Source organism: Mus musculus, chromosome 15, assembly GCF_000001635.26.
Source record: "Mus musculus strain C57BL/6J chromosome 15, GRCm38.p6 C57BL/6J".
Classification (NCBI taxonomy): Eukaryota; Metazoa; Chordata; class Mammalia; order Rodentia; family Muridae; genus Mus; species Mus musculus.
The window spans coordinates 18,165,114-18,181,206 of NC_000081.6; the positions used below are offsets into that span (position 1 = coordinate 18,165,114).

At 35.3% G+C, this 16,093-nt stretch overlaps 1 long non-coding RNA gene across 1 annotated transcript in view; it reads right to left on the minus strand.

Annotated features, from left to right (window-relative positions):
* Positions 1 to 16,093, minus strand: part of 4921515E04Rik (RIKEN cDNA 4921515E04 gene) — a 291,491-nt gene that overhangs the window by 86,977 nt on the left and 188,421 nt on the right. The window contains exons 8-9 of the long non-coding RNA NR_045711.1: positions 655 to 873; positions 19 to 199 (exon numbers count right to left, since the gene is read on the minus strand). This is a non-coding gene — a long non-coding RNA (RIKEN cDNA 4921515E04 gene). The remainder of the gene's footprint in view (positions 1 to 18; positions 200 to 654; positions 874 to 16,093) is intronic.

Consider the following 16,093-nt stretch of genomic DNA (forward strand, 5'->3'; position numbering starts at 1 on the left):
AACAGAACTATATGTCACCTTACACGGCATGTGTGTCCTACATACATTATCCAGTAGGATAGAAATTTCTTTGTTGATGGCTTAGTCCCTGGGTGTTCTGGGGGATCTGGTTGGTTCATATTGTTGTTCTTCCTATAGGGTTGCAAACCCCTTCAGCTTCTTCAGTCCTCTTTCTAACTCCTCCATTGGGGACTCTGCACTTGGAAAGGAACTCCAGATGTTAGAAGTTGGAAAAAGGAAAACAAATATATATATATATATATATATATATATATATATATATATATATATATATATTACATATAAAACAGCTTTAATTAAAAGCAAACAAAATAAAAATTTAAAAATTAACATAAAATATTTTAAAACAAAATATTAATAACATGGTTTTGTTGTTAAAATAGAAAGAAATTTCTTTAGTAACATTGATTTTTCCCTTTCGTACTTACAATGCTGTAATATTGACAATACCAAAATTATGTAAAAATTTAGCATTTTTGTATTACATTATAAGGACCTAAGACAAAAGGAAATATCTGTAAGAAAGATAAACCTGAAAACAAATGCATATCCTCAACATAAATAAGAGAAGAGATTCATAACATTTAAAGTCTTCATTTTGTAGCTGAGTAAGGGTTCATCAAAAATACTTACAATTTTCTTTTCCTGTCTTCCATTCTGCATTTATTTTTCAGCAAAGATATTTATTAGTGATGGTGCCTTGCATTGGAGATGGCAAATTTCTATTTTGTTCATCTTTGTCTACCTCGTCTCTACAAGTCTTCCCCATCAAATGTTAAGTCTTGTTCCTTCCAAATTTCTGGCTGTCCATTTAAATCATAGGCTTGACTCCATATTGCTTTGTGACTTTCCCTGGAAGATATGAACACACATTTATTCACTGCAGGTGTGATACTAGCTATAGACTAAATGAGTGAGTGTACCCAAGCCTTATGCTGAACAAATGAATTCATTTGAGATCATAGTAGGAACATAGGCAGCAGGGATGGGTAATTTATAAGAGAATGGGTGACTCATGCAGGTGCGTTGTCTAAACTCTCTCTCCAACACAAGGTGATAACTCACAACATCTGCGTCTTCACCCCTAGAGCTTGAGCTACAGGGTGGTTATGATGCTCCTGATTCAGCCATAGGAACTGAACTCAGCTCTTCTGCAGCAGTCGTACACTTTCTACACTGCTGAACCATATCTCCACTGTGAATACCTTCTTTATTACAACTGACTATCATGCCCCTCCCCCTTGTAGTATTTAACATTTTAAGGGGAGGAAAAAACTACATTGCTGCATTCTTTCACTCAGTTTTTTTTTTTCCTGCCCTTCTGTTTTGTTCACTAAGCCTTTGACATGATGGTCCTGGCTATTTTGCTATTCAGTCATTACATCTCAGCCACCGCCACTTATTCTCAGCAATTTGGCCTGCTCCTAGTCTCTGAAGTAACTGCCCTGCATTTCAATGAGGAAGCTTCTCTCTACAATGGGGCCTGAGAGCAACAGTGGACTCTAAACAGACATGTGCATTTCAGCAACTTCATGTAAACTACTTGCACATTCAGGGGAGACTAAAGCCCTAGCACTTGCCATAAAGCATTTGATTATAAAATTTTTGCTGTAACCCAATCTTTATGGCCTAGTGGGTCAGATAACACTCGGTTTGTGATGGGCAGTTAAGGTCACTTGGTGAACTGAGGCTCTTAAACAATGTTCACAATATTCAGTTTCTACTGAGGCCAACGGCTGTCTCACAAAGAGAGTATGATCTCTCTGAGGAAAACAAACCTCTACAATTCACACAGAAGAGGCCTGAAAATGTCTGCAAACAACATCTCTTTCTGCTACTGACACTTCAAGTACCATTGATTGGGAATATCATGTAGCTAAAGAGCTTTATACACACCCACAGGAAATTAAATATGCATTAGACTAGAAACTCGCAAGTTGTGAATCCCACACATGACCAGTCATATTTTGTGTAGTTCAGTAAATGGCTATGATTAATTTATAGACACATGAAAAGTATACTCTTTAAAACCTTACTAGGATGACTAACAATGAAAGTCATCTTTTTTTTTTTTTTTTTTGATTGCCTCATAGAGAAACAGACAATAGGGATGACCCATGACTCAGATCAGCAGATGGATAGTAGCTAACTTGGCAGGTGATAATTTCTTAAAACAATTGAAACATATCTGACATTTAAGCTGTAACAGCTGTAACAATTTTGCTAAAGAGTTGTTATTATTTTCATGCAACTCAGCTTCTTGTGAGTGTCTTTTGGAAGTGAGGATGGAAAAATAATATTATTTATAAGCATGAGGATGGGCAGGCCTAGTGAACCCAGTCAGTTTCAGAAACTTCCTCTATCTTTTCAGTTGTTGGTTTCCAACCCTTAAGAAGCTTCTCTGCCAGGAGGGATGCTCTAACTTCTTTAGAATATCTTTCATTTTAGATTCCCCACCCCCTCAGTTACATTTTATTTTGGAAGAAATTGCTACCAAGCATTACTTTATGAAAAAGAATTTGATGGGAGTACAACTTAGTTCATCACCACTGGCATGATTCAGGTTCTCAATGATTCATCAATCTCTGCTGTCTCTGTAAACATGCAGCATTACTTTTAATATTCTCTATCCTTAGGTAGTGTACTGGCTAGTTTTGTGTCAACTTGACACAGCTGGAGTTATCACAGAGAAAGGAGCTTCAGTTGAGGAAATGCCTCCATGAGATCCAACTGTAAGGCATTTTCTCAATTAGTGATCAAGGGGGAAAGGCCCCTTGTGGGTGGGACCATCTCTGGGCTGGTAGCCTTGGTTCTATAAGAGAGCAGGCTGAGCAAGCCAGGTGAGGCAAGCCAGTAAAGAACATCCCTCCATGGCTTCTGCATCAGCTCCTGCTTTCTGACCTGCTTGAGTTCCAGTCCTGACTTCCTTGGTGATGAACAGCAGTATGGAAGTGTAAGCCAAATAAACCCTTTCCTCCCCAACTTGCTTCTTGGTCATGATGTTCGTACAGGAATAGAAACCCTGACTAAGACAGGTAAGTATAGTTCTCGTGATCCAAGTTGGACTTTGTCAACACAACGCCCCATGTTCAGGTCAGAGTACCTATGTGGTAATTCCACAAGATGCTAAAGATGTATTGCCTCAGTATTCATTCAGAATCTGCTAAAATTACAACAGGATAAGTTGAAGTTTCAAAGCAAGATATTTGAGATGGATTTGGAATAAATGTGTCATGAATAAATGTTATCTCTGATAAGATGGTCATAGTAATATTATAGATCTTCCTTTGCCATGGTCAGTTCATACTAAGTATGTAGTAACTTTAAAAATTACAATGATTTTCATATTCCTAATATACTTAGCCTGGTAAAGGATCACATTAACCTTAGGAGAATCTTGAGAAAATGAGCAATCATTCACAGTTTTGATAATACTCTATAATTCTCTCAGAAGTCTAGTAACATCCTCCATAACAAAACCTTCATGGACTAAACCCACTCAGCCTGGAACTTTATGGATGTCCTAGGCAGGGTTTCCATTGCTATGACAAAACTCCATGACTAATTCAACTTGGGAAGGGAAGGGTTTATTCAGCTTATACTTGCATGTGTTAGTCCATCACTGAGAATGCCATAATGGGAACTCAAAACGGGCAGGAATATGGATGCAGAGGCCCTGGAGGAGTGGTATTTATCGGTTTGCTCATATGACTTCCTTGAACTGCTTTCTCATAGGACCCAGGAATAGCAGTGCAGAGGAAGCCCTATCAAAAGTGGACTGAACCATCCAATATCAATCACTTATTAAGAAAATGCCATGGGCTGGGCATTGGTGGCACACGCCTTTAATCTCAGCACGTGGGAGGCAGAGACAGGAGGATTTCTGGGTTCAAGGGCAGCTTGGTCTACAAAGTGAGTTCCAGGACAGCCAGGGCTAAACAGAGAAACTCTGTCTCAAAAATAAATAAATAAATAAAAATAAAATAAAAATAAAAAATAAATGCCTCAGAGGCTTGCCTAAAGCCCATTTTATGGAGGTATTTTCTCAGTTGAGGTTCTCCCTGCTGATGATTCAGGCTTGTGTTAAGTTGAAACCAAACTAGCCAGGAAACTTTGAGGAACTGTAATTCTTAAAATTAATAATATTTTTGGATGTTTTTGTTACTAGGTTTGAGTATTTCATCTTTAGATGACAAAACAATAATTTTCCATATTTCCTAAATTACCTAATGAAAACTTATGACAAACTCTTCATGGAAGAATGGACAGAAAAGGATTGTCGAGATCAATAGTTGGATATCATATAATAGGGTATGTGATAATTTGTTTAAACAGTGAAATCATTGTTTTTCATTATTTAACCTTTAGTTGCAATAACCACTCTGTTAAATTTTTTTACAACAAGATATATGCTTTATCTTGGAAAAAAATATTGTTACATTATTTTATAACGATTTCTTACAATTCTTTAAAGTCTGTTTGTTTCATTGCTCTGGAAATACACAAATGCCACGACTATATTTCTGGTAATTGTTGAAGGTCTATCTAATGTGTTATAATATGCTAAAAGACATCCCAATAAGAGAAAAAAATCACTACCACCTTAGTCATTCCTCTTGTGGTAAAGTGCTGCCTGGGTACCTTGTCATCCTAATATTTTCTTTTTTTTTTAAACTAAATACTTTTCTAATAGTTCATCTTGAGATAGCATTAAAATAGGAACCATAGAACTACATTTCTAAACTATGAAATTACTTAGATTAAATTCAAGGCACACAATTCTATCCCATGTCCTCAAATAAATATCCTTTTCACAGAGAACGTGCTATGTATTTAAAATACACATAGAATGCTAAAAGTCATAACTTCTTTCATCTTTTCAATCTCCCAAAGTCCAGAATGCCATAGGACTCACACTTATGTGAGTCAAAGGCTCAATCTATTTTGAGGCAAATTCAAGTTATATATGAGTTTGCTAAACTAAAGCAGAAGTAACAATGTAATGGACATTCAAAAATGGTAGAACAAGGAAAGAAGTGATGAATATGAGATATTAAATAAGATCAAAACACAGTATAATGAACAAGATTAAGTCATATCTTCCATGCTCTAGGCAATGCTGAATTATTAGCATATAGAACTTGGCAAGTTTTATACCCTGCAGCCTCCAGAAAAATGACATGAGCCACATCACAAATGAGGCCACTGAAGCAAGCTGAAACAGACTTTAAAAACTTCAGAGATCAAAGAAGGAGATCACTTTGGGCACCAAATCAAAGGACAGTATTTACCTATCCTCTAGATTTCACAAATCTGTCTGCTGCTAGGAGACTTGATCTATAGGTACAGTCTACTTTCATAATTTAATTACTTGCAGAAAAACAGCTCCTCTTTGCACAAAGGTTTTTTGTTGTTGTTGTTGTTTTCTTTGTTTTTTTGTTGTTTTTTGTTGTTTTTGTTGTAGTTTTGTTGTTTTTTGTTGTTTTGTTTTGTTTTGTTCAAATATAGTATTTTAATAGAAGCTCAGAGAATGGGAAGCTTATAAAGAATAGTAGCAGGGATTATAATCCAAGGTGAGAGATGTCCTAGTGTGCTATCAATGGACTGAATATACTTTCTTCATGTATTCTAATGACAAATACTGTAGTCTACAGAGGCAGATAAAGTGTGATCTTCAATATTTCAAATTCCTACAAACATAGTAATACAGTGAAGGAAGATACTGGCCATGTAAGTTGAGGTGAGATTAAGATGAAGACAACATAGGCTACCACGTAGACTGGAGTCAGAGATATATTGATTGGTAAAACATGCTTCTTAATGTGTATGTGAAAATGTACATAAAGAAGAATATGAGATTGTTATATGGATGAGTGAACTAAGAGGGGAAGGAATACCTTGAAAATTTGTTGTACTAAGTAACAGCTTAGATTTCAATAGAGTGATGTGAAAAAGGAGAAGTACTCACATATATACCTGAGCACACAGTTCTTTTCCTGCTCGGTCCAGAGAATTTCAGATTTTATGTGCTTCATACTTTGAATGCAGACATGTATAAGTGATCCTTCTTTTGGCTTTCTATCTCGTGCTGTCATGTTATACATGCAGGATTTGTTTTTCTCTCTTATTCTAAGACTTACTGAGCTTTGGAATGCATGCTCAGTTTATCTGACTCTCCACTCTTCAAAAAACCCCTTGGGAATACTCACTCTCTAAATCCAGCCCTGAAAAGAAATGGAATAAATTTTCCCTTAAAATTATAGTTTGCTGCTGGGGTGACATCACTCACCTACTTCCGTATCAACTTTCAGAGAACCATGAACCATGATATAGACACACACACACACACACACACACACACACACACATGAATGACGTTACATATAAAATATTATTGTATAAAATAAATATAAATTTCTAAATCCTGTCACAGTATAGATTATAGAGATCTTTAAAGAACCACAATCAAACTTTGCATAAAAATACAAAACCTTTGAACTGGAGTTTGGAATCTTGATGTTACTGCCCAACATCCAATTTTTCAATTTTTCATTATGTTTTCCAGTAATTGGCTGTAGTTCCTGCCATTTTGTCTAGCAAACAGAAGAGGCTAATTATTAATCCACTCTAAAATTCTTAGAATCCTCTTACAAATTTTTTTATTCAAGTATTGGTGAAATCAATTCCTTATGCAACATCCCAGGATAGAGGAATATCCCTTAAATGACAAACACACTTAAATATTCTAATTTCTAAGCTTTTGAATCCCATGTCTTTGCCATGAGTTTGGAGAGTTTGAGAGTTTCAAATTGGCTAGTTATACCCACACATAAACCAAGAAAACACAATGTTAAAGCTATTTCTGAATGTCTGTTTTCCAACAATAAATTCTAATCCTCTGTTCAGGGAACCAGTGTTAAACTAAGCTTGATTCAACTTTGTGTTCTAAACCTTCATTATATGTTTCTACAATAGTTCCCAGGTTTATGTGTGCCTATGGAGAGCCATTTTTTTTTTTGCCAAATAGTACCACTTCTCATAGATTACATTTTTTAAAATTGTGAATTTAACCCTAGACTTCATTCATGCTTCACAAGCAACAAATCACAGTTTCTTTCTCTTCCACACAGTAACTTTCATAACTTTAGTTGAGGTGTAATTTTAGAAAGCAAAGAAAAATTGAAAGGATCCTAATGAGAAACTAAAATACTTTGCTGCTACTAGAGTGTGGCCCATCCTGTTACTTCAAATTATCTTAAACTGTGCGTTTTAGAACCATGGATTTCCTTGATTTCATTATTATTTGATCCGTAATCAACACATGACTTCATTTGAGGAAGGGGCATTATTTTGCACCTAAACTGACAGGTGAATGGCTTTCTTATATAGCATGTTCCTTTCAGCACAGAGTGATACATAATTTACTCTGGGGAATGAATGCATGCCACCCTATATATTAATCATGCTGAATTGGGACTGCAGGAGAACAGGGAAATATTATAGCCATGTCAGGAAGCCCAAACTTATAAGTTACTGGACATAGCACACAGGTGATATGTAATTATCTTACCTGAACTCCATAAAGATGTTGTTACTTAAGGAGAATAATTTCCACAGCTCTCGCCAAGATTTCCTCTGATAGCCAGGGTATATACCATTGACTGTTAGGTAGAACACATCTAATTGTCCCACATGACTCTGATCAAATAATCCCCTGTTGTTAAAGTATCCTAATGAAATTGCTGTTAGTGCAACCTTTTCTGCACCTATCTGGTGCTGCCATCCAGTCACCTGATTATCTCATAGCAATCTGTCCCTTCCGACAAATTCACTACTCTATCCCATCTATGACACTATGATGTGACACTATGAGCCACAGCCAGCATCCAGGGTCCACAGCAGCTTCTCTGGCTTCTTCTCTCCTTTCACATGGTTAATTATCTCATTGAAACTTTGTACTTCCTTCAGTTTCCAAGGTTTGACTCTCCTAGCCCATTTGAAATGCCAAAAAAATCCCTTCCCTTCTTATGCTTTTGGTATCTTTCTATAATCTATCGCTATGAAATTAAGATATATTTCAATATCTACCCTGCAAAATCATACCATGAACTGTCATCAGTCTTCATAACATAAGAAATACTCACTGGTTTAGAATCAAATTAGCTAAGTGAAGAAACTCCTATATCAAATCAGAAATGTTCATCTTTATATGATTTGTCTCTATTGTCATTCCTAGATTTTAAAAGTATATATTATTCTCAAAGAAATAAAGCTAACTTACTACTTTTCTCATTACAAATGACAAGCCGGGGGGAGGGGGGACTAACATAATTCAGCCTGAATCCAAAGTTTTGAAAGACCAACTTTGTAAGGCATAACTCTGAAGCTGAGACTTTGGGGCTGAGAAGGGAGTTAGTTCAGTGTCGCTGAGACAAATGGTAGTGAGCGATTATGAATCAGGAGCCATGGGTTATGGTTTGCACCACAGCAGAAATGAAGAGCAAAAGAATAGGTCTTCTTTTTGTACTCCTGTAACACTGAAACCTATATAAATTGAATGGTGTTTTTTTCATTATTCAGGGTGAATAATTTTTCACTCAAATTACCAAATTAAAAATAGTATCTCCTTGAATGAAGCACACAGATAGATATATCCAAAACGTGTCCTACACCCTACCTGGTCATGTCTTAAACCAGCCAATTTGAGATATAAGATTAACTACCATAATAACCATTTCTGAATGTCTGTGTCTGATCCTTGATGTCAGCTTTTAGCTAGCAGACAAAGGTATTTCAGTGAAGATGAGAGAAACAAATTCAGGGAAGACATGATATTGACCTTTGCACAAAAACTTTGATAATACAAAGGCTCAGACAAAGACATAACAAAATTCTTCTTGTCACTAAATAGGAAAACACTAATGAAAACAAACCAAGATGGAACCATATCTGAAAAGCAATTTATTTTTTCCATTAATATCTTTATTTATTCGCTTTACATTCAGATCACAGGCAAACCCATCTGCCCAGGCTCGCCTCACAGGCCTCTTCCTCACCCCTCCCTTTAATATATGACAATTGTCTTATGTGGATCATATTTTATCTTCTTTCATATCTTATGGAGAAATATGTGTCTGTATAAAGTGCAAAACATATAACATTTTAAAAACTTAATATGTACCTTACTCATTGTTGTTATGCATTTAATTGGTAAAATTATATTTTTTATTACAATTACTTGATCTTAAAATATGCAACACTGATGTATTATACCTAAGTTTATTATGGCACTTTTATTATTGGTATTTTTTCCATCGTCATGGACTATTAGGAATCAGTGAATTGGATGTATCTCTTGGAAGTATCTCTAACATGCTTGGAATAAAACTCAACTTTCCCAATTTTTGCTTAGTTTTTCGCTTGGCCTACACGCACAGTATAACAGTGAAAGAGAAAATTGCCACTGAAGAGACTTGGAGGGCTTTGCCCGAATATATTTATCTAAGTTGCAACATTGGATGTTAATTACCAAAAACATTTTCAGTCATCCTTGGATTAAACAACTTATCACTCAATCACAAAAGGACAGTCTCAGAATTATAGTCCAGACAACTATGAAAAATAGTTGTACTTTGACCTTAAACATATGTTTTTATGTGTGACTCTCATTATCATCTTATAGATCAAGAACACAAATAATGAGGATTACTTTTGTAAACAAAGAAGAAAAATAAGCAAATCTTTGAGAAGAATAACAAGTCAGAACTAGGCACCATAAATATACCATTTGAACACACACACACACACACACACACACACATGCACACGCGCGCGCACACACACACACACACACACACATATATATGTGTATATATATATATATATATATATATATATATATATATATGAATATATGTGCATATGTGAATAATTTGTGATAATGATTTAAAGTGCTTCATTTGGGAAGATTTTGACCAAGAATAACAGCTGGAGTTTAAAACAGATTAGCTAGATGAAAAAAAAAAAAAAAAGTTGACTCTTTTCCAGATTCCATAGAATGTATTTAATGTTTTTTCAGTCCTCTTCCTAAACTTTCCAGAATCATGTCCCCTTCTCTTCTACAATCTGCCCATGTGTCTTCTTTTATTCCATCAAGTCCAACTAGTTTGACCCATACACTTTTGAATTTTTTTCTCTTTCCCTGAAGCATGGTCTATGTATAAGGGACCACACCCTTAAAGAAAGTTTAGTCTCATTATACCACAGCTAACAATTACAAATAGCTTCTCTACCATTTTCATACCTACCTCCCTTCTTCAGAATAGGATTTTCTATGGTTGAAACTTGCAAAGAAAAGGAGACTTTAGAATTCTCAGCCTAAATTGGGACCTCTACATTACAATTCCCCAGTGCTCTGGTATCTGGTGGAATACTGCTAAAAGCAGAAAAAGGGTGTGGATAACTATAAGAAAATGGTGTTTTATGGACAAAGCAGTGAAGTTTGTCATATGAAAAGAGTAGTTTTGTGGAAGTATGCAGAAAACCTGTGATGGCTCAGAATCTTGATTATTACTTATTTATATTATATATATTATGTTTGAAAGAAGATTGTATTTTTAAAAGCAGGCCCTGCCTTATCCACATTATACAAAAGCATTAAGATTTGGAATCCACCACTCTGCGTACTTCATGAACATTATATATATGTATGTGTTTGTGTGTGTGTGTGTGTATATATATATATATATATATATATATATATATATATATGATTGGTATTTAATGTGTCATCAGTAACTGCTAATGTAGCTATGTCACATAAATGATGAGAATCAGCATATTTTGTACATGCTCTAACTACCTTGCATATACCACAGAGCACCATCTGTGGGCTCTGGGTATCTATTGCAATGTAATGAAAGAGGCAAATTAGTGGAAAACAATTTGAAAGAATAAAGAAGATGAAACATGTTTGAATTTATTATTTGTGTTACAATCTACACATTTGGTTTCCTAAGTTAATTATTTCTTAAATGGTCAAAATTATTTGTAAAAACAACATGATTTTAATAGCAAGAATTATCTGTTATTCCAGATTATTTTGTCCACAGGATAGTATAAAAAATATTAGAAAATAGCTTCTTATCATATGGTGACTCTATCTCAAACCATAATTTAAAAAATAATTATTCTCTAACATATTAATTCATCTGTGAAATGTGATTTCATCACACTCATTGGCACATCCTTTCATATCCTTCCTCAACCATTCCCACCCATCTCTATCCAGTATATTCTTCTTGCCCAATTATCCATTCTTTCTCTGTTTTTAATGGCATTCCTTAAACCATGCAGGACATGTTATATATGTCCTATTGAGGACTGAATTAAAACAAAATTCCAAATTTTATTATTTTGAAAATAAAAACAAGTAAAATATATTATAATACTCCCAATTGAATTTTATCAATTTTTAAAAAAGAATAACATATGCATATTATCTTATAAATGTAAATATTTTTATTATTTAATTCATAGTAAGTCTATATTCCTTCTTAAATATTTCCCATTATTATGCTAAAATAATTTGGATGAATATTTCAGGATTTTCTAATTGTATGATGTAATACTGTTTGCCACAGCAAGCACACCAGAAATTCTGATTATCAATCGTAATTCAGTTCCTAATTAACAATGTTTTAACAATCTCAATCTCCTTTCATTCTGTAAAAACTAACATTGTTATTTGATTTTCTGGAGACTTTACCCTTTCTTAGAAATGGGAACAAAACACCCAAGGAAGGAGTTACAGAGACAAAATTTGGAGCTGTGACGAAAGGATGGACCATCTAGTGATTGCCATATGCAGGGATCCATCCCATAATCAGCTTCCAAATGCTGACACCATTGCATACACTAGCAAGATTTTGCTGAAAGGACCCAGATGTAGCTCTCTCTTGTGAGACTAGGCCGGGGCCTAGCAAACACAGAAGTGGATGCTCACAGTCAGCTATTGGATGGGTCACATGGCCCCCAATGGAGGAGATAGAGAAATTACCCAAGGAGCTAAAGGGAACTGCAACCCTATAGGTGGAACAACAATATGAACTAACCAGTACCCCGGAGCTCTTGTCTCTAGCTGCATATGTATCAAAAGATGGCCTAGTCGCCCATCACTGCAAAGAGAGGCCCATTGGACTTGCAAACTTTATATGCCTCAGTACAGGGGAACGCCAGGGCCAAAAAGGGGGAGTGGGTGGGTAGGGGATTGGGGGGTGGGTATGGGGGACTTTTGGGATAGCATTGAAAATGTAAACGAGGAAAATACCTAAAAAAAAAAACAAAAACAAAAACAAAACCAAAAAACTAACATTGAACTCCAAATTTATATACAAACATTTTATTCTTTAATGACTATAATCAGAGTATTTAATTTCCTTAGTCTAGATAATAATTCTTCCATATCATACCACTGAACAATCATCTGTGCTCATATAAAATATAGGATTTAATTACTTTTATAAGCAAATTGAGTTCCATTGTGAATCTGTGGCATGATTTCATCAGTTGATGGATACGAGATATTTTCACTTTTGCTCACTATTAATGGAGCTGCAATAATCAAGATACTGGACATATTTTAAAGAACTGGTTCTAGTATTTTAAGATAATAATCATGGTAGCCCTAATAAACATTTTTGCAGTTTGTTTTCCAAAGTGGGTGTAAATAGATTCTACCATATTTCACTTTTCTTCATATCTCCATTAACTAACACTTGTTATCATTCACATTTTTATAAAAGTTGTGGTATTTACAGTGAGGTAGATCTCGATTATGCAATTTTAAACTAATTTTTCTGAATTCAAAATGATGAAGGCTCTTAAAGATATAATATTAGATATTTATATGTCTTCTAGTTAAAATGTTTATATCTATGCATATTGTTTGTTAATCAGCTTATTTATTTGTTAATACTGAGTTTTGGTGTTAGTTAAATGTTCTGTATATTAGTGAACATTTTTATCTATTTTTATATTTTTATAGCTTGCCTCTGTACTCTGATGATTGTTTCCTATATCATTAAAAAGATTTAAGGTTTCAGGAATGTCAATATTTTTGGTCTTTGCCCATATTTTCTGGTGCTTTAGCAGTCTTATCCCAAAATGTTTCTTATTTTGAGGTTTTGAAATACTTTCTGGGTGTTTCACTCAAGTATTTTGACACTTTCCTTTTCAGTGTTTAGTTTCTTTTTTTTTAATTTTTTTATTTTATATTTTTATTATGTATTTTCCTCAATTACATTTCCAATGCTATCCCAAAAGTCCCCCATACTCTCCCCCCAACTCCCCTACCCACCCATTCCCACTTTTTGGCCCTGGCATTCCCCTGTACTGGGACATATAAAGTTTGCAAGTCCAATGGGCCTCTCTTTCCAGTGATGGCTTACTAGGCCATCTTTTGGTACATATGCAGCTAGAGTCAAGAGCTCCGGGGTACTGGTTAGTTCATAATGTTGTTGCACCTACAGGGTTGCAGATCTCTTTAGCTCCTTGGTTACTTTCTCTAGCTCCTCCATTGGGGGCCCTGTGATCCATCCAATAGCTGACTGTGAGCATCCACTTATGTGTTTGCTAGGCCCCGGCCTAGTCTCACAAGAGACAGCTATATCAGGGTCCTTTGAGCCAACGCTTGCTAGTGTATGCAATGGTGTCATCGTTTGGAGGCTAATTATGCGATATATCCCTGGATATGGCAGTCTCTAGATGGTCCATCCTTTTGTCTCAGCTCCAAACATTGTCTCTGTAATTCCTTCCATGCGTCACTGTTTCCAATTCTAAGAAGGGGCAAAGTGTCCACACTTTGGTCTTCGTTCTTCTTCAGTTTCATGTGTTTTACAAATTTTCTCTTATATCTCGGGTATACTAAGTTTCTGGGCTAATATCCACTTATCAGTGAGTACATATCATTTGAGTTCCTTTGTGATTGGGTTACCTCACTCAGGATGATGTCCTCCAGATCCATCCATTTGCCTAGATATTTCATACATTCATTCTCTTTAATAGCTGAGTAGTATTCCATTGTGTAAATGTACCACATTTTTTTGTATCCATTCCTCTGTTGAGGGGCATCTGGGTTCTTTCCAGCTTCTGGCTATTATAAATAAGGCTGCTATGAACGTAGTGGAGCACGTGTCCTGCTTACCGGAGGAGTCACGCCGGCTATCAGACCATCTAGCCTGGTGGGCAGGTGCACCACAGACACACAGGGGCTTGTTCTCATATCCCCAAGCTTAGATAGGTGGGGAAGGGAGGCACACTTCCTGGCAAACTGTTTTAAAATCTGCTTTATCAAATGTGAAGTTCATCTTGCAACATTTACTATGCACAAAGGAATAACTAATGAAATGACGGTGTTAATTTTGCTAACTAGGTTAAATATTTTGCTAACTGGTTAAATGTTAATATGTTACCAAAGTAGAGCTCTAAAGAGGATGAGAAGGCTCTGCTCATTTGACTATTAAGACTTGGTGTTTGGACCGGTAAGAAGGACACATGCTCCACAGTGTTTAGTTTCTTTTGAGCCGGAAATATACTTGATTAGAGATATGTATCTAGATGCATTTTCCATGTATAATAATTCACTTTGTATATCCTACATAATCATTTCAAGTATATACTCTCTGAATCTCTGTTGCAAAGCAGATGCATATATATTCATGCTTTCAGTCCTAGGCTCTTTACTCTTTTCCATTGATGGTGCAATGCAAGGATGATTTGCTAAATATAACCTAGTAATATCTGGGGGTAACATTTATTGAGTTTTTAAGTTACATTATTATTTAACAATATATTATGTATGTTTAATGCATTGTGATTACTCTCTCCTCACAGACTAGATATTTGTTCTTATCATAGCCTTGTATAACCTTCATTGCCTATTTATTCTTTTATGATTTTAAAAATATCTCCTGCAAATAGCTAGCTTTCATAATGGTAAAAGTTTCTCTGAAAAAATCTTTGGAGGAGAAAAGTTATCAACAATATTAATAACTTGTGGACCTTGAACCCTGTAGAAATGGCTGCCCTGGTAAGATGTTCACTTTGGTGTTAGGGCCGCATGGATGCTTTGACAGTGACTTTTCTAAATACATTTAATGTCTCTTTCACAAGGTAAATGCTGTGCTTGACTGTTAACAGAGCCAAAGCTTCTCAGTTGGCTAGGTCATAGACCCTAAGGGAAAACTTTGTACCATTATTCTGCAAAATAGAAATAAAAAATAAACTGTACTCTAAGTTTTTTGTCTTTGTACTCACAGATAAGCTTCCTTTTGCAGTACACGGTGATAAATATAAATATCCACAACTATTTAAAGCACAGAAATTAAGGGACATTTTCATGTTCAAACTCAATAGAAATTGTATGTCATATTAATCCCCTAAAGACTTAGGTACCATGGTGAAAGAGACTTTAGAAAGACTGTACTGACCAGATGATGTAAGATGTTAATAGTGAACTAGTATTTTCAAGATATTATAGCACTGTTTCATATATGAACTTACAGTGGATAGTACTACATGCATATGATTTGTTCAACATCATAGCAGCTTAAAAACCATGATAGATGTAAGAGGAAATGAAAGCCATCCCTATCTAAGAAGCTGTTGTCAAATAATGGGAGTTCCAAGAGGCTATCCATGTGCCAGTGAATAGTCCTGCATCTATTCACATACAAGGATAAATGAATGCAGCAGGTATAACCAGCTATATGAAATGAATCACATTAAATAAATTAAGTGAATGTTTAATGGACCATGTTGATGTTATTATAGCAGTCCTAATTTGTCTTCATAATAATTATTATAAGTGAGTTTTGTATCTTTCCTTGTCTGTTGCTTATTAGCATCTCATTCTTTCAATATGAAGAACTAGCTTTAAGGGTTCTTGTTGGACAGATATACTGGAGAAATATTGCCTCACCATCTGTGTGTGCAGTGATGCCTATCCCTCGTTCATATCTAAGTATTATTTCACAAGGTTGTGTATTGTGCATTCAGATCTTACTATTGTTCT